A 19,414-nucleotide genomic window follows, 5' to 3' on the forward strand; every position below is an offset into this window, starting at 1 on the left:
ACTCTTCAAAAGTACTAGTATCATGAAAGACAGAGACTGAGGAAATAATCTAAATTAAAGGAAACTAAGGAGACATGCCAATTATTAAACACAATTCAATACACTGGACTGGATCCTGCATGGACGAAAATATTTCCACAAAAGGTATCCTGGGGGCACCTAGCTGGCTCGGTTGGTAAAGCATGTGACTTTTGATCTCAGGATCATGAGTTCAAGCCCCATGCTGGACCCAGAGATTACTTAAAAACAACAACAAAAAAAGCTATCATGTAATAACTAAGTATGAATATGGATTGCTCAGTCCAGTGCTTCTCAAATATTCATACACATACAAATCAGGGGTCTTGTTAAATACAGATTCTGGGCAGCTGACACTGTCTTCTTCGCATGGCTCTTAACAGCCATTTCTCTTTGGGCACAATGGCAACTCATAAGGAAAAACTGATTGCACCAGTCGCAGAAGAAGAAGCAACCATCCCAAACAATACGATCACTCAAGTGGGTGTTGGACAAGTTGGTATGGCATGTGTCATCAGCATTCTAGGAAAGTCTCTGGCTGGTGAACTTGCCCTTGTGGATGTTTTGGAAGATAAATGCAAAGGACAAACGAAGGGTCTGCAACATGGGAGCTGATTTCTTGAGACACCTAAAATTGTGGCAGATAAAGAATACTCTGTCACAGCCAATTCTAAGGTTGTGGTGGTAACTGCAGGAGTCCGCCAGAAGGAGGGGCAGAGCCAGCTCAACCTGGTGCAGAGGAATGTTAATGTCTTCAAATTCATTATTCTTCAGATAGTCAAGTGCAGGCCTGATTGTATCATAATTGTGGTCTCCAACCCAGTGAATATTCTTACACGTTACCTGGAAGTTAAGTGGACTGCCCAAGTGCTGTGTGATTGGAAGTGGGTATAATCTGGATTCTGCCAGATTTCACTATCTTATGGCTAAAAAACTTGGCGCTCATCCCAGCAACTGCCATGGATGGATTTTGGGAGAACATGGTAACTCAAGTGTGGCTGTGTGGAGGGAGTGAATGTGGCAGATGTTTCTCTCCAGGAACTGAATCCAGAAATGGGAATAGCCAATGACAGTGAAAACTGGAAGGAAGTGCATAAGATGGTGGCTGAAAGTGCCTACAAAGTCATCAAGCTAAAAGGATATACCAACTGGGCTGCGGGACTAAGTGTGGCTGATCTTATTGAATCCATGTTGAAAAATCTATCCAGGATTCATCCAGTGTCAATGGTGAAGGGACTGTATGGCATTGAGAATGAAGTCTTCCTGAGCCTTCCATGCATCCTGAACACTCAGGGATTAACCAGTGTTATCAACCAGAAGGTGAAGGATGATGAGGCTGCTCAGCTCAAGAAAAGTGCAGATACTTTGTGGGACATCCAGAAAGACCTAAAAGACCTGTGACTTCTGGATTCTAAAAATTTTAAACTACAACATGATGTACGGTGAGCCTTTAGTTTTTTCATCCATATATAGGGATCACAGTTTGCTTTTATCCTCCTAAATATGTGAATCTGGGCTCAGAGAATTGAAGCCCATGCTTTGTTTGGTGCTTGCAATATGAACCCTTGAGCAAATAAAATTAATTATCATAGTGTGCTTCTAAATAAATAAAACATTAAATAAATAAGTGCATATTCTGATTCAGCAGGCCTGGAGTAGGGCCCCAAATTCTCATTTCTAACAAATTCCCAGCTAGTGTCAATGTGTTGGACTGTGGGTCACCCTTAGTGTCACAATACATTAAATAACAATATAGTGTCAGTTTCAAACTTCCTGAATTTTTCCTTGTTTTTGGAAGACACATACTGAAGTTTTTAGAAATGAAAGGGGTCATAAAGAAATCAAACTTCATCTCAAATGGTTCAACAGCAATAATAATAATAATAATAATAATAATAATGTAATTACACTGTATGGGGACAGGAAATACACATGTTTATTGCATCATGTTGCAACCTTTCTGTGGATCTGAAATTTTTCAAAAGAAAGGCTATTATGTAAATTAATATCAATAACCCTACAAAGTTGCTATTTTTATTTCAATGATATAGATGAGGAAACAGAGATGCCTAAAGAGATTAAATAACTTGTGTACAATCATATTACTAGTAAAGGGCCACAAGGTCATAAAGTTAAGTGATAATGTTCCTTGCTATTAAATATAACATGACCTTGGGAAAGCAACACCATTATAGGCCTGTTTCCTGATCCAGCTAAATGCGGTCTGGTTGCACCAGACCACATGATGTCTAGCATCTCAAATACCATCACTCCCATAAGTCAATGCACCCTTCAATCACTAATATCCTCCTACACTTCATCTGGGCAGGTCTTTATCTCCCTCTACCTTCATGGTAGAATGAAAGAGCAAAGGGAAATGTATCTAAAAAACATATCCATATGACCAACACCAAATCGCAGACATCTATGACATTTTGAATTGGTTAACCATATGAAATAGAATTTCAAAAATTTTAAAAAGTTCAGGAGGTGAGCCACACATTCTCTCCAAGGAATAGCACTGTCCCTTATCTGAATACCAGACTTAGGTTTCATGAAAGGAGACTTCAAAATATTCCACATAAAGTAATGTATGCTTCCATCATTTGAGGTCCTGAAAGGAAAGCCTTCTCACAAGGCCAAAGATATTTTCAAAAATTTAATCTTAACTCCACAACAAAACAAAAACATACTATCCATGAATGAAGCAAAGGAACTGAAGCAGAGGAAATCCTTCTGACAAATGGAGATCCCAAAGTGCACTCAGATTTACTACTAAAGGAATGGTGATCACTTGGAGAAGCAGACAAGGGATAACTAGAAATTACCACAGGTTAACTAGGAACCTGCCAATTAATCTCTATTCAGGTTGGGAAACATAAACACTCTGTATATTTAGATTCTAACAAGGTCTTTAAAACTGTCACTCAATATAATATCCTTGCATATACAATGAAGAAATGTCGCCTAGTCAGAAGTTCTTAAAATTCATCATCTCAGGATCTCTTTATACTACAAAAATTACTAGGATCCCAAAGAACTTTTATGCCTATTGACATTCTTAGTATTAGAAATAAAAAATAAAATTTATGAGAAATTTTAGGGGCACCTGGGTGGCTCAGTTGGTTAAGTGTCCAACCTCAGCTCAGGTCATGATCTCACAGTTCATGGATTCCACGTTGGAATCTGTGCTAACAGCTCAGAGCCTGGAGCCTGCTTCAGATTCTGTTGTCTCCCTCTCTCGCTGCCCCTCCCCCACTCATTCTCATTTTTTCTCTGTCTCTCAAAACTAAACATTAAAAAAATTCTTTTAATTTTTACATGCATTATTAGTTGATTAAAATAATATGCCAATTACATATTAACATGTTTTATGAAAAAATAACGTTTCTAACAGAAAATAATTTAGTAAGAGAAATTGTATTGTTTTCCATTTGGAAAATCTCTTTTTTAAAGTTTATTTCTTTATTTAGAGAGAGAGAGGGAGAGAGAATCCTAAACAGTCTCCATGCTGTCAGCACAGAGCCAGACAAACTGTGAACTCACGAACCGTGACATCATGACCTGAGCCAAAATCAAGAGTCAGATGCTTAACTGACTGAGCCACCCACATGCCCCAAAACTCTCTTTAATGTCAGATGTAAAAAAAAAAGGCAGCTAGATTCTCATATCTGCTATTGCATTCAATCTGTTTCCGTATTAGATGTCACATCACCTCTGGAAAACTCCACTCTACTCCACTCCACTCTGTAAAAGAATGAGTGGAAAAGGCAATCATCATAAAAAGAGCTCTGACCACAGAGACCCCAAAAAGGGCCTCAGGGGACCCCCGGTTGACCCTTTGAGAATCACTGTCTTATGTGCTAATGTAATAAGTCTGATTAGCAAAATTAAAAATATCATATTCACCAGACACTGTTTCCGACAACCACATTAATCTGGACAAGGACTTCTCAACCTCAGCACCCTTGACATTTTGGGTCTAATTCTTGTTGGAGGCACCATCCTATGCATGGTTAGCAGTACCTCTGGCCTCTACCCAGTAGATACCCATACCAACACCACTCAGTTCTAACAATCAAAAATGTTTCCACACGTCGCCAAATGTCCCCTGGGAGTTGAGATCCACCACTATAAATCTAGAGAAATACTTCTAGTGTTATGCCTCAGAGCTCTAACTCAGTATTTGTTGTCTTCATACAGGACACAAAACTGGAGAGATACTGAACAATTTCCTGTGCAAGAAGTATGCCCAGGCATTTTTCAGCAGGTTGGAAACAAACAGACCAGCAATACAGGATTCAAAAGAAAAAACTATCTGGGAAGTTCTTGAACCTGTATAAAAAGCAGCCACACAAGTATAGTATGAGAACATATGCCTCAGCCACAGTGGTGAGTAAAGTCAATGTGTACAGGAAGGCCAGAGTGAGGACACACACGTCATGACTGGCAAACTGAGAACATCTCAAGTAGAATTAACACATCCTACACCTAGAACGAGGAAGATGTTGATCCCAACTGCACGCCTTACTGACCAGACCACATTAGGGCAACTCAACTCAATTCTGACAATATCCAGCCAGAGATGGCATCAGATCCCACAGGTTAAGGGCTTAGTCCCACAAGACTGTCCCTCAACCCTCTCATCCCCACCCCCCTCTGCTTCAGATACCAACTGTAAGACCAGATTGTTACATGGGCTTCTGACTGGCTATAAATCAGAGGTTCTCATGACCCACTCCTTGGATTCAATTTATTTGCTAGAGCAGTTCACAGAACTCAGTAAACCGGTTTAATCACTAGATAACTGGTTTATTACAAAGGATATTAAAGGATATAAATCAACATCCAGATGAAGAGACACATAGGGTGAGGTGCCACATGAAGAAAGTTTCTGTCCTCATAGAGTCTGGGATACAGCACCATGGAATGTGGGAACCCTTCTGGTTCCCCAAACTGGAAGCACTTGGAAACCCTCTGCTTTGGGGTTCATTATGAAGACTTCATTACACAGGCACCACTGATTAAATCACCAGCCACCAGCAACTGATTTGACCTCCAGCCTCTCATCTGCCAGCCAAACCAGGGGTAGGACTGAAAGTTTCAATCCTCTATTCACTGTTGGTTCTCTGGCAACCAGCCCCCCATCCTTACGTACTTTTCAAAAGGCACCTTGGTTACATAAATCCAGTCCTAGTAGAGAAAGCTTTTCATGAATAACAAGACATCCCTTTCACCTGAAGCAATTCAGGAACTGAAGACAAGAGATCAAATATCACAAAGATGCTCCCATTGCTCTTCTGGCTCAGGAAATTCCAAGGGTTCTGGGAACTGGGAGCCAGGAACTGTGGATGAAGACTAAATATGTATTTCTTAGTATAAACCACAGCACAATGTGACCAGGAAAGTGGGAAATTCAAAGCAAAGTCATGCAACTTGCCAATTATCCGATTCTAAAAAACCATCATGTGAAAGAGATATTCACCTTGTACTGGGCCCAGAGATGAAAACCAGGGCTAATGGGTTAAGAATGTAAGAAGGCATATGTCAACTGAATATAAGGGGGAAAAACCTCTGAACTGTGTGAAGTTACACAACTCTTGGGCAGTTAATTTGGGAGAGAATGAGTTCCATGTCACCAAAGTTTTACAAGGTAAGACTAGGAGCATTCCAAAAGAGGCTCCGACACTACATGCAGGGCTTGAATAGTTGACCCATGAATCTATGAATAAGAAAATATATGCCCATCCCCCAAAGCCTGTCTCACTCACCAAGCTACGTGAGCCAAGTGACTGACTCCACAATACAGAAACAAGCTCTGTCAAACTGACCTGTCACCCTTCCCTGCAGGACAGAGTAACCTCTCCCCAACCCCTGATAAATACACAGTGTACCATGCTGAGACATGAGCTCCCTTAGTTTCTGCTTCAGGTCAGGCATACTGTGGGTTCTGATTATACCCAAGATGCACGGTTAACATGACAAAGGCGTGGCCCTGACTATTTAGGGAGTAATCTCCTTTTACCATCCCCTCTATTCTGGTTTTCCCTTTCCAAAAGAAGAATGTGTCAGATATTAATAAATACGTGACAAAAATTTGTGAACTGTTACCATTTCATAAATACACTCATTGCAAATAAAGTCATCCTTCTTTGACCCCTGAAACGGTGATCTTACAGTTCCACGGACATGGATAGAGATGTTTGCTGAAGAGCATGATGATTGGCCCCCTTGAAGTTTCCTAAGAACCACAGCACACCAATAGGTATTTTAACCTTATTTTCCTATTTCCTAGTATGCAAAAATACGTCAACAAAACAGAACGAAAAAACTAGATAGGTACTATAGCAGTAATACTGAATACTGCTCCAAAAGAGGCCAGAGTCCCAGGGATAAGTAAAGTCTGTGTTGGGGAAGAATGAGCAGGGGGAGCGCAGGGAGGCAGAAACCTCAGCCAACTGGCTAAAGCTCTAAAACTGGGGAAAATAATATGAGAACTAATTACCTGATTGTGCTCTGTATTTTCATTTTTAGAATTTTTATCGTATGAAAAGATGCAGATAACGTGTTGCTCTTTAAATATATAACCTTTAGGGGCACTTTGGTGGCTCAGTAGGTTAAGCATCTGACTCTTGATTTCGGCTTAGGTCATAGTCTCATGGTCATGGGTTTAAGCCCCACATAGGGCTCTATGTGGAGCATGGAGCCTGCTTGGGATTCTCCACCTCCCTCTAAACAAACAAACAAACAAACATTAAATACATAACCTTTAAAAATATTTCCTTTTCTACCTAAAACACCCCCCCTCTGGAAGTCAATAGGGACACAGAATTCACTAAACCAAAATTCATGTTCAGTGAAATAATGGGATATTCCTTCCATTGACTGCTATGTAATAGACCTCTCCAAAACTTACTGGTCTCAAACCACCACCATTTTATTACGCTCACAATTTTCTGGCTCAGGTATTTGGACATGGCACAGCAGGAATGATCAGCTTAAGCCAAGGTCAAATGGCTGGGCGTGGCTGGGACAGTGACTGGGGACACATGTCTGAAACCCTAGTTTCGGTTGTCATTTGGGTTCCTCACTTTTGTCCGCTAGAGTCTGGGATGACCACGCTGTTTTTCCACACATCCTATGCCTGGGATGAGAAGACTGGAAGAACTAAGTCTGGCTGTGCATATCTCTTCCTCCCTCCTACACAGCCTCCCTACATGATAAGCATGGGCTTCCTCACAGCTTGGCACTCTCAGGGTAGCTGGACTTCTCTACAGCGGCTGCCTTCCCCCAAAAAGAGCATCCCAAGAGGAAGGAAATGGAAGCGGTCAGCTCGTCAAACTATAGTCAAGAGTGACTCCTGTCACAGTCTAATGACCAAAGCAACACAGGGTCCACCAAGATTTAAGGAGACAGATTCTCTTATCTCTATGGAAGGAGTATAGAAGAGTTTGTGGCCATCTTTATTTACTCTGTCACAAAGAGACACATTTATTTCATTTCTTCATCTGATATCATGTACAAGCAGATGATAGTCTGGATATGAGCAAAATAACCGTTCCCAAAGTGACTTCAAAATATAACCACTTCGTAGTAAATGTGCTCAACAGATCATATATATAAATATTTCTCTCACTACTGCTTCAAGTTTTTGTCATCTAAGGACAAGACAGCCATACAAGGGCTTCATTCATCAGAAAGGAAAGACATCAAAGAATGTAAGGGGCTCAAACTCAAAAAAGAATTCAGACTCATTGTTAAGTTTTCTTCAAACTGAAGCCTGATTTCTTCAGCAATTTCCAGTTTCATCCAAAAAATTAGTCAAACTGACAGATATTTTTACACTCTGAGATAAGAGAACTAGAGTGTTTATTCTGTAATGTAAATTTAAGTATGTGATAGTTGGCTTTTTTTAAGTCAAAGAAGAAAACTATAAATGAGCCTTATCCTAATAACACTGTTGATGAGGATACTGACACACAGAATACTGGAAAAATACTGAGTCCCTTCCAAGGTAATTAATCACTGTCAATAGTTTCTTTGATTTCTTCTAAGGAAATTTTAAAAGTTGCCTATGCCTATGCATGCGCATACACACACACACACACACAATTTCTAGGTACGTATTTTAATACGCAAAGGATCATAATAGAGATACAGTTCCATGTCTCAATTTTTTGAATTATTCAACTGTTAACTGAATGCTTTTTACGGGACCTGCAATGTTCTGGACATTGGAAATAATTAAGTGCAAAGGCCCTGGGGGAGAAATGTACCTTGCGTATTCCAGGAATGTCAAGGAGGCCAGGATGACTAGAGTTTAAGATATGAAGGTATGAAAGAAAAGTTGGGTAAGTAGTAGGAGATTTTTTAAATTTAATTCAGAGTGAGCCAGTATGCCAGTGTTTTAGCTCTCATTCAGTTTTGTGTGCTCATTTACTATTGCTGTGTAACAAATTCCCATAAACCCAAAGCCTAAAAACAACACGTTTACCATTACTGTGTTTTCTGATTCTTGATGGGCATAAGAAAGCTATCGTTTATCTCCTAGTTTCCGTGTGTCAGGAGTCTAGGCACATCTTCACTGGGTCCTCTGCCCCGGTCTTCAGCTCACAGGGTTGTAATCAAAGGATCAGCCAGCCTGTATTACGGAGGCTGGACTGGGGATAAATCTGCTTCCGACCTCATTTGGGTTGTTAGCAGAACTCATTTCCTTGCAGCTGTACAACTGAACGTTCTGACTTTCTGGTGAATATGAGATGGAGGCCCCCACAGTTTCCTCTCCAAAAGCAGTTCATAACATGCCTATTTGCTTCTTCCAGGCCAGTGAGAACCTCTGCTTCCAGTCTGGTCCCAGGGAGTTTTACATAACAAAACAATCATGGGGAAAACATCCATCACCTTAGATTCTACTGGTTAGAATCAAGCCATGGGTCCCACAGGCACCCAAGGGCCTAGATGACTGGGCCACCTTAGGATGTGTCCACCAAGATAGGTATCCATGTTTGTGAGTCTTCTTTTTAACAAGCTGCTGAACGTTTCTTCTTATAGCCATCACATAATTTGTGTGAGAGGATTAACCCTCTCGCCTGCCACTGAAGGCTGTTTGTGATTTTTTTTATTGTGTATTTATTTATTTTTGAGAAAGAGAGAGCGAGCACAAGGAGAGGAGGGGCAGAGAGAGAGAGAGGGAGACACAGAATCCGAAGCCAGCTCCAGGCTCTACATTGTCAGCACAGAGCCACACGTGGAGTTTGAACCCATGAACCATGAGATCATAACCTGAGCTGAACTCAGACGCTTAACCAACTGAGCCACCCAGGCGCCGCAAGGCTGTCTGATTTTTGCACTGAGAGATACAGTAGACGTCAATGGCAGCAAACACGCTCTACATTTTTGCAAAATTTTGACAGTATCTGCAGAGTACTTTGTACTAGAGAGATGGCCTTCACGACAGGGGTGCATTCTACACCTTGCGGGACACTGCGAACAGTCTCACAAAGTCTGTTCCAGTTCACACACACTTGTTTCCCCCTCCTCCTAGGGACTTCCCTCATCTGGGAAAGTCCCATGGGTGGAACTTTAAAACTTTCTTCACATAGGTGCTCTTCATCTCTTCATTTAGGCTCACACGCCAGTGATTTATCTTTTCTTGATTTAGGCTTACGTTCAGGTAATTCATCTTTTCGGATAACACTGATAATCACGCCTGTTCTCCCGCTGTATTTTCTGATGCCCTGCGGTATATAAGGAAGCTATCGATTTGGTAATTACTTTTAATCCTTCATCCCAATGAATCATTTTAGTGTACCTAAGAGCTCTTCAATCTGCTCTCTGGGGCTATCCACGTGTACAAGCATCTGTAAATAATGCAAACTCTCCCCCTTCTAGTTTTCAAACTAGCTCTGTTTTGTTTCTTGCTTTTCTTATATCATACTTCTAGGACAATAGTAACAGTGAGTCATGTCATGATTTCATCAACCTTTTAAATATTTCAATAATTAAATAGAATATGAACTTAAGGGTTAAAATATACATTTTAAATCATTTTAAGGAAGCATCCACAATTTCTGCTTTACTAAAGTATTACGTTAGGAATAATGTAAAAGCCTCAGCTTTTAGGCATCTGCTGTAAGATTTTCTCCTTAGACTTATTAATATGGCATATTATTATATTAATGTATTTCCTAATATTGAACCACCCTTGTATTTCAGGGGTGAATTCAACTTAGACTGAAATATTATCCCGTTAAAATACTGCTGTTACTTGATGATGTATTATTTAAGGTCTCTGCACAATATGCATAAGTAAAATTGATCTACAACTTTATCTCTGACAGGCTTTGGCATTAGTGCCCCACCAGCATCATAAAAAGAAGTTGAAACTTTCCTCTGCTATAGTGTGGACCAGTTTAAATACTAACTGATTTACCTATTAAATGGTTTCTTCCAACTTTAAAATTCACCTGTGAAAATATCTCTGCCTGGTGCTTTTTTTTGTGGGGGGGGGGGAGCAGGGGATGGCAGTTCTTTGAACGTTTTCTGTTTATTAGTACACTAATTTTATTCAGATTTTCAAAATTCTGTGCACTGTGTATCTATGGTTATTTTCACATGTTTCTTTTTATGTATGTGAGCCTTCTCTCCCACCCCTGTTTTTCTTGACTAGCTTAGCCAAGAAAATCTGTTTTATTTTATGCTCCCCAATCTACCAAAAATGCAAGAGGTTTTATAAAAACCACTTTTTTCTTTCCTAATTAATTTCAACTTTCATATTTTCTTCAAATTTCTGGGGATGTAGGTGGGTGGAAATTTAACTTATTTCATTCTTTCTGGCTTGGTTATGCAGTTATTTAAGTGTATACATTTCCCTTAGAACATAATTTTTGCACTATCCTTTAAGTTTTGATAAGCTTGTTTTCATAATATTTTTCTAGGTATTCTACAACTTTTTTATTTCCACTTTCACCCATGAATCATGAAAGTCTTTAAACTTCCAGATGACCAAGGACTCTTTTTTTTTTTTTTTTTTTTTTTTTTTTGGGCTTCTAATTTCTAGATTTAGAATATTACCGATCGGGGGGGAAAAAAGATGGTCTGTGTTATTTCTGCCTTTTGAAATTTGGGATTTTTCTTTGTAGCCAAAAATAGATACTCAAGACCTATAAACACTGCTTTTATTGTCTTCTGAGTTGCTGTAGGAAAATATTTGGCAACCAGATGTATCCTCCCAGTGTTTTTTATTTTTCCTTAAAATCTAATAACTGAATCAGTTTGTCTCTACACGGATCATTCTGAAGGACTTACTATCCAGATTAATGTTTTCTGAAATTCAGCGAACATTTTGATCAGATTATGGTCTCACTCTGATTCAGAAAAAAGTTCTGTTTTATCATCAAAATTATTTCTGTTCCTTGCATTCATTCTGTACTCCTGTGATGACTTCTGATGGGTCATTCTTGCCCTGTGTGTCTGTTTCTTTGACTTGTGTCTCTCCTTTCATTGAATGTGACTGTTCCATTAAGGAGGGTAATTTGTTTTTTAATTTTTTATTCTATTTTGGTATTTTTAATTTGTTCATTTTAAAACGTTGTACATGTGTCAGTCTGTTTCCTTAGCTCAGCAAGTATCTTTAAAACCCCTCCTTCATCATTTTATTTTTTTTAACTCCCATTTCATTAAATATTTAATTCTTCTGGGGTGCCTGGGTGGCTCAGTCGGTTGAGCGGCCGACTTTGGCTCAGGTCATGATCTCACGGTCTGTGAGTTCAAGTCCCGCGTTGGGCTCTGTGCTGGCAGCTCAGAGCCTGGAGCCTGTTTCAGATTCTGTGTCTCCCTCTCTCTGTCCCTCCCCCATTCATGCTCTGTCTCTCTCTGTCTCAAAAATAAATACACGTTAAAAAAAAATTAAAAATAAATAAATAAATAAATAAATAAATAATTCTTCTATAGAGATAAATTTTAGTGAGTTCCTTTCTTCTCTTCCTTAGACCAGTAGTTCTTAGATTTTTCAATTATAGTTCACATTTTCTCCTCTCCTTCTGCAATATAGGCTCATTGACTACACGCTGGATATTTTTGGTTGTTTCATTTCAACCATACTAGTGTTTTAAATGGGCAGCTTTGTCAACACTTTATTCACACCATGACACCACGGGTGACACGTCCTTGAATCTCTTCCCATGTTGTGGACGTCTGTTTTCTTCTTCTACACACTGCAGCTTTGCCTGCCCAGTGTTCTGTCGCTGGAGAATGGTGTGTTCATCAGCTTGGGCTGCCACAACAGAACACCACAGACCGGGCGGCTCCAACAACAGAAATGTGTGTTCTCACAGCTCTGGAGGCTGGGAATCCAAGACCAAGGTGCCAGCAACGATTGTTGCTCCTGAGGCCTCTCTCTTTGGCTTGCAGATTGCTGCCTTCTTGCCGTGTCATCACACGGTCTTTCCTCTGTGCATGTGCATCCCTGGTGCCTTTTCTTCTTCTTATAACAGTCCAATTGGATGAGGGACACATCCGTATCACCTCATTTAACCTCGGTTCCCTTTTTAAAGACCCCATCCCCAAATAAGGTCACATTGGGGTTAGGGCTTCAACATTTTGAGTCCATAACCAATAAGGATGGGGAGGACAAGGACGCAGCCAGGGCTATAAGCAACCTGCTCTCTCACTTCATCTCTGTGGTTTTGCCAAAACGCCTGTGCCTGTGTTCACTCCCTCTGCCTGGGCTATACAAACTCCAGGGGAGGCCCCGGGCCCTTCAGCCCCTGCCAGAAGTCTCTGTCCTAGCTGGCCACTTTATCACCACTTCCCACCATTTACTAGGCAGAAGCTGGACCAGGTAAGAGACATGACTTCTAGATGTTCATGTTACAAGTTATCAGGGTGGGAAATGGGATTCCCCTCCCTACTCTCAGGGTTCATTCTTCCCATCTTTTTCTCTTATAGAAGCTCTTTTTTAAAATTTAGTTTTGATTCTGAGGTTTTCTTTCTGATTTTCTGTCTACTGCCAGAGATCACTGACCCTGCAGTGTCTATGAGAGGAAGTCACACCCCACCTAGTCTCCTTTCTCTGGTGGGAGGCTAGGATGGTCAGGAGGAACTTCTACCTTTGTGGAAGTTGCAAGTCTTACCCAAAGCTGCCCGAACCATCTTCTCCACCTCCCTCCCAAAAGGGATTCTGAGGATTACATATGCATCTGTTTCGTATCATGTCTGTGGAAGGTTGAGTTAGGAGTAAAACAGATATGGCCCATGCCAATTTTTAAAAACATCATTTGCTGATCCCTGGCCTTTTTCTCAATTTGACTGATACCAAAGTGTTTTTTGTTTGTTTATTTTTTTGTCTTTTTCCTTTAACTTATTTTTAGTTTATATTGTAAGATTTTTGAGCTCTGTCTTTGATATCTTAAAACATGTGTTTGAGATATCTGTTTTAGATAATAAGTGGACAATAAATACTACTGGTAAAGCCATAAGTAAAAGGTAACACACTATCACATGCAGAAACCTGTAAGTTGCTAAACTTCGCTACTTCCCGTCTGCCAAGAATGGAAAACAATGGAAACTGAGAAGCCATTTACAATAGTTTGGATTCATCTGAATAATAAAGTCAAGTGAAAGAGTTTTCTTTTAAGCTACACAGAATTTGGATAAAGCCCAGAGGACTTCCAAAAAAGTTCAGCTGCAGGTGTTTGTGGCCCTGGGCATGGCAGGTAACACCATCCTGCAGAAATTGTAGAATAGAAGGAGTACACACAAGAAACAATGATCATTCCGAAGACCCTTCCACATCAATCCATTAGTAACTACAGCTTACTCTGTGAGCTTATTAGCACATTAAGCACAAATGACCTAATTCCTTCATTAAATTTTGAAAACGATGACTAATCCTCTTAGTGGTCATGTCCACCATTTCCATCTCAACAGAAATGACATTCGAGAGAAATCAAGGGTTTGAAGGCTTTCCTGGAGAAAAAAATGTCTCCACTTCTACTCATTGCTGAGTTAGGGAAAGAAAAACAAGTACCTTAAAAAAGGCAGAGCCTTTCCTAAATAAAATATAAATAAACTCTACTCTCAATATACAAAACAAGCCAAGTTGATTCAGCAACAAGTTAAAGAGAACAGGAGGCAGATATTGAGAATCATATACTTGAGATTATGATCCAGATTTTGTGTGAGTTTCTGATGTATACTGTTTCTTTATATGAATATATACAGCACGGCTATCATTTACAAAGGATTATAAATCTTCCCCAAAACCTATCAGTTCGACCACTTTAGAGGTTTGGTTTGGCACAATCTATAGTTTGCAGCCCATGTGCACTTTTGGTAATTAAGAATAAGTAATAATGCTGGCAAACAACACACCAGCTGTGCAATGATTAATAAGAACTTTCTTGTACACACAACCAAGCACTGACATGTGTGGCTCAAGCAACTATATAAAGCTCATGACTTTATGAAATCGAATACAGAGATTTCCTTTCTGACTCCTACACATTCCAACAGAGACATACGTAAGCACTTTTGTAAAATTCAAACTTGGAGCTATCCATGTAGTAATACTGCCTGAAACACTATGAATCATTTAAGCTTAAAAAGAAAAAAATATGGTCTTGTTTTTCTTGGGACAGTAGAAAGACCACAAGGAATTTTCTAACTGTGTGGCTTAACTGCCTGAAATCCTTTTTGGACCAAGGCAGGCTGTAAATGAATAAAGCAAGCTGTGTGACCTTGGGTAAGTTAATTTCAACTCTCCAAGCTTCCGTTTCTTTCATTAGTCTGTAAACTGCAGAAAAAAAACACTACTATCTAAAAGAAAATGAAAAAACAAAACACACAACCAATACTATCTACCCTCTCAGGGTTGACGGGTTGATCCGTGGTTCGTCTGAACGAGAGCTGGCCAGTGGCTGGAACATCAGGTGCTCAAGAAGCCCTTAGTGCTGACCCTCTTTCCTAAGCAGACTAACTAAAGTGCTCAGGGAAAGGAAATTTGAATTTTATTATTTTTTTTTTTTTTTTTTTTTTTTTTTGGGACAGAGAGAGACAGAGCATGAACGGGGGAGGGGCAGAGAGAGAGGGAGACACAGAATCGGAAACAGGCTCCAGGCTCCGAGCCATCAGCCCAGAGCCTGACGCGGGGCTCGAACTCACGGGCCGCGAGATCGTGACCTGGCTGAAGTCGGACGCTTAACCGACTGCGCCACCCAGGCGCCCCGGAAATTTGAATTTTATATGTCCACTAGATCTCCCATAGGCCAACACACTGCTGCGAATGGAATATCTTCTGAAGAAACAACTGGGTTGATTCACAAAGGAATGCCTACTACATTTAGTCTTCAAAGTATAGCAATGGTCTTAACCTGGCTTTGGACAAAGAAAGCTACCGGCTTCCTATAGGTCCAAACTCAAACACACACTCTTCAGGCCAGGTTACTGGATTTCCACTGTGTCAGTTACGAACACCGTTGTCTTTCTTACTAAACGCTGAACTTCCGGAAAGCAAGATCTGCTTTTTTTTTCCTTAAGCTTTTGTGCCTGTCCACAGAGTGCAAGGCATGAAAGAGCAGCTTAACAGATGTTTGTTGAATGAATTGATAACTGGATAAAAGAAATGATGCCAACACCAAAAATCAGATCATATAACTTCATCGTGAATAATATGAGATATATGGATATATATAGATAGATCTATACATATAAATACATACACACACACACACACACACACACACACACGTAAAAAGTAATTTAATAAACTCCTAGGGGCACATCACCTAACTACCTCAGTCACTAACTGATGGCTAGCTTAATTCATCCAAGTCCCCAGATTATTTTGAACCAGATTCAAGACTTAGCACAGGTGTTTACAGAGCTTTAAGTAACTAGATTTTACTCTAGAATTCTAGAAGCTTTTATCTCTATAGTAACTAGAAAGACACAATACTATGCAAAGATTGACAGAAGCCATCACTACCTGGTCAAGAGAGGAGCTATGACACAAAAGGAAATCAAACTCTTCCCCTAAATCACTATGGATTAGAGGGTATTGGTAGCATGATTACATGCCAAAAGAGAGAGAGAGAGAGAGAGAGAGAGAGAGAGAGAGAGAGAATGAGAATAATTCTACAAATATCTGCATGAAAAGAAATAATGACTTGGGATAGCTCACAGGAGGAGGAAGACAGCATTAATACTGGATGACAAACTCACCTAACAAATCCTGATTGAAGGATTTAACTTTTTTTTAACCTTTTAATAAAAAAAAATTAAAAAAAAAACTTTTTAGAGAAAAATCCAGAAGGGTAAATAGAGGAGGGAGCAGATCTGAGGAGGGTCAGTGTCAACCAGATACTACAAAGCCTAGGCCAAGCTGAGGAAGGGGGTTTTGACCAGACGCCAAGGACGGAGGGCAGGACAGACAGAGCAGCACCTTGATCCTTGAGAAAATGTGGGGCCTCCAATGACAGCGCTCAATAGAGCTGAAGGGTGAGAACAGAAATAAAGCTGACAAAACTGATTCCTGCCCTTTGGGGTCACTCTCAAGGAGAAATCAACCAACCGGAAAGTTAAAACAAGGAGAGCTTTTAAGGGACTTTTCATCCTGTGCCAAATTAGTCCAGCAACATAAGGCTGCATGGTTTGAAATTTACTTGACCTGCACTGACCACATTCATGTCGATTCCCATGCTCCTCAATAAAGTTAATCCTGTACTTCCTAATAGGCCTGACAACACACACTTCCCCAACAGAATGGAGAAGACACTTCCCAAGCAAAAAAGGAGAAAAGGCTATGAATCCCAAAGACAGAGAACATCACCCCTGCCCTCACATTCCTCACACCAGCAGTTAGAAGAGGCCCAGTGAGGGGTGCCTGGGTGGCTCAGTTGGTTGAGCATCTGATTTTGGCTCAGGTCATGATCTTGCAGTTCGTGAGTTCGAGTCCTGCGTTGGGCTCTGTGCTGACAGCTCAGAGCCTGGAGCATGTTGCAGATCCTGTGTGTGTGTGTGTGTGTGTGTGTGTCTCTCTCTCTCTGCCCCTCCCCTGCTCATGCATGCTCGCTTGCTTTCTTTCTCTCTATCAAAAATAAATAAACACTTAAAACATTTTTAAAAAAAGAAGAGGCCCAGTGTATAGGAGAGAGTAAACACAGCAGGCCTAAGATGGCCATCCTTAGAAATGTCTGCTTGCAAAGTCAGCCCTTGGTTGGCATCTGGGAACTAGGCTGGTAAACAGTTGTTTAAATGGATATAAAACAGTCCCTTACAAGTTAGCATGGCCTACCATGCCTAAGCTGTTTGTACATAAATGTGCATATGCGGGGGTTATATGGAACACGTGCTTTCCTTCTGGGAGTCTGGAATCCTGGTATACAGTGGGCAAAGCATGCCTATGTGACTACCTCCCAATAGGCACTGGTCTCTAATGGGCTTTCCAGAACAGAAGTATCACATGTGTTGCTGCATTTTCAGTGCTCGGGGAAGAGTCTGCTCTGTGTGACCGCTCCTGAGAGGAGAGAACATAAGCAAAACTACATGTGGATTTCTCCAGAGTCCACCTGGTTTGTCAAATTCTTCTCTGTGTGTCCTTACTACATCGCTATGAAGAAACTAGCTGTGAGTACAACTATATGCTAAGTCCCATGCCCCCTTCCAACACATCCCCAAACATGGGGGTGGTCTTGAGGACTCTAAGCACACCCAGGAAGGGCAGGCACTACATTTACTAGGAAGACTTCTATTTGGAGGGCACTATGTAGTAGCCTGCTTCATCAAATAGACATTTTATCCACTCTGACTTTAAGTTCGAGAATTTGTGGAAGCCTAGCAGAAATAGAACTGTTATGCCCCAGTGTGCATGAGCTAAAACTGTCAACCCTTAATTTAGCCATTTTTCCAGCTACCATTCATTATTCAAAACGTTTAGTTAGGTGGGACACTAGTGTTTGCCATGCTAAAGATGCAGGGACTAAAACACTAGTGCGTGGTCAATCACCGACCTAGTGCAGCAGTGGTGTCTCAGAATGGTTTTAATATCAGAGTAATTCAGAAGAATTTAAATGAGACAACAACGTTGCGGTGTGAAAACCTGGCCGGGACAGAGGTGCCTTCATCAGACTTCCCCAAGTCAGTTGCCTTCTTCTTCCCACTCAGGCAGAAATCTGAACATCACCACATCTCAAAATAATGGAAAATGGCTGTCATCCAGTATTTTAGCACAATGCCTTTCAGTGTGGGCTCCTTCTTTCCATAGCCAAACTGAGCCATTACTATTTTTTTTATTTTTTTTAATGTTTATTTATTTTGGGAAGAAAGAGAGAGAGAGAGAGAGAGAGCGCGCGCGCGCAACAGAGTGTGAACAGGGGAGGGGCAGAGAGAAAGAGAGACACAGAACTTGAAGTGGGCTCCAGGCTCCGTGCTATCAGCACAAAGTCCTATGCGGGACTCAACCTCACAAACCACGAGATCATGACCTGAGCCAGAGGTGGATGCTTAACCAATGGAGCCACCCAGGCGCCACCCATAAGTATCTCAATAAAGGGTTTCTTTGGTGGCTGGCCCCACAGAAGGCGCACAAACAATAAAGTATCACTGATGAACTAAAGCAAGAATCTGAGATGAGTAACATCCTCACCTGTTCCCTCCCAGTTCCTGAGCAGAAACACAGAAAATAAGTCAACAGCAAAAGACAAGAAAGGCTAAGCCAGAAGATAGGTTCTAGACCCTAACTTCTCATGGATATACGGCAGCTCTTGGTTTCCCCATGGTTCTAGGTTCTTGACTTGGGAGTCCCTGAAATTCCTAAAATTGTACTGTTTCTTTTATGTATATATAATATACTATTTGCTGGGAACAGGACCCAAAGCTTTCATTAAATTTTCAATTGAGTCCTAATGTATTAAAGCTTCAAAACTATTGCTCTAGATAGAGGAAAAGTATGTCAGATGAAGGAACAGACTTTAAAATGACTGACTGAATGGCAGACCAGAGGCCCAAACAGCCAGGAGATGTGTAAGAATGCAACGGAGGATGAAATGGGTCTATCAGGTTGGAGAACAACAGCTAGGAAAACAATTATCTAAATAAAAGACACTTCTCGTTTAAATACTGGTCTGAGAAAACTGAAGAAAGTTAAAGAAGCTCTAGTTAAAACCACGGGAATAGAGCAACCAGGTTCAGATTTGGGTGACCTCAAAATACCCGTTTCCACCTGAAATTCTACTGACCAGATGCACCTGATCCATTTTCATAAGGACTGGGCCTAAGTAGCAGCCAGCCTCAAGAACATGCTGGAGCTATGTGACGGCACCAAAATATAAACTGAGTTAAATCAAAGTCGGTGAATAAATTGTAGGTATGCTGCACTGTGAATTTTCTCACACTGTCC

At 40.7% G+C, this 19,414-nt stretch overlaps 1 protein-coding gene and 1 pseudogene across 4 annotated transcripts in view; one reads left to right on the forward strand and one right to left on the reverse strand.

Moving 5' to 3' along the window:
- ARHGAP10 (Rho GTPase activating protein 10) overlaps positions 1-19,414 on the reverse strand; it is a 321,716-nt gene that overhangs the window by 71,904 nt on the left and 230,398 nt on the right. The window lies entirely within an intron of this gene.
- Positions 404-1,427, forward strand: LOC109262548 (L-lactate dehydrogenase B chain-like; annotated as a pseudogene).

The sequence above is a fragment of the Panthera pardus genome, unplaced genomic scaffold, assembly GCF_024362965.1.
Source record: "Panthera pardus isolate Hobbes unplaced genomic scaffold, ASM2436296v1 HiC_scaffold_13, whole genome shotgun sequence".
Taxonomy (NCBI): domain Eukaryota; kingdom Metazoa; phylum Chordata; class Mammalia; order Carnivora; family Felidae; genus Panthera; species Panthera pardus.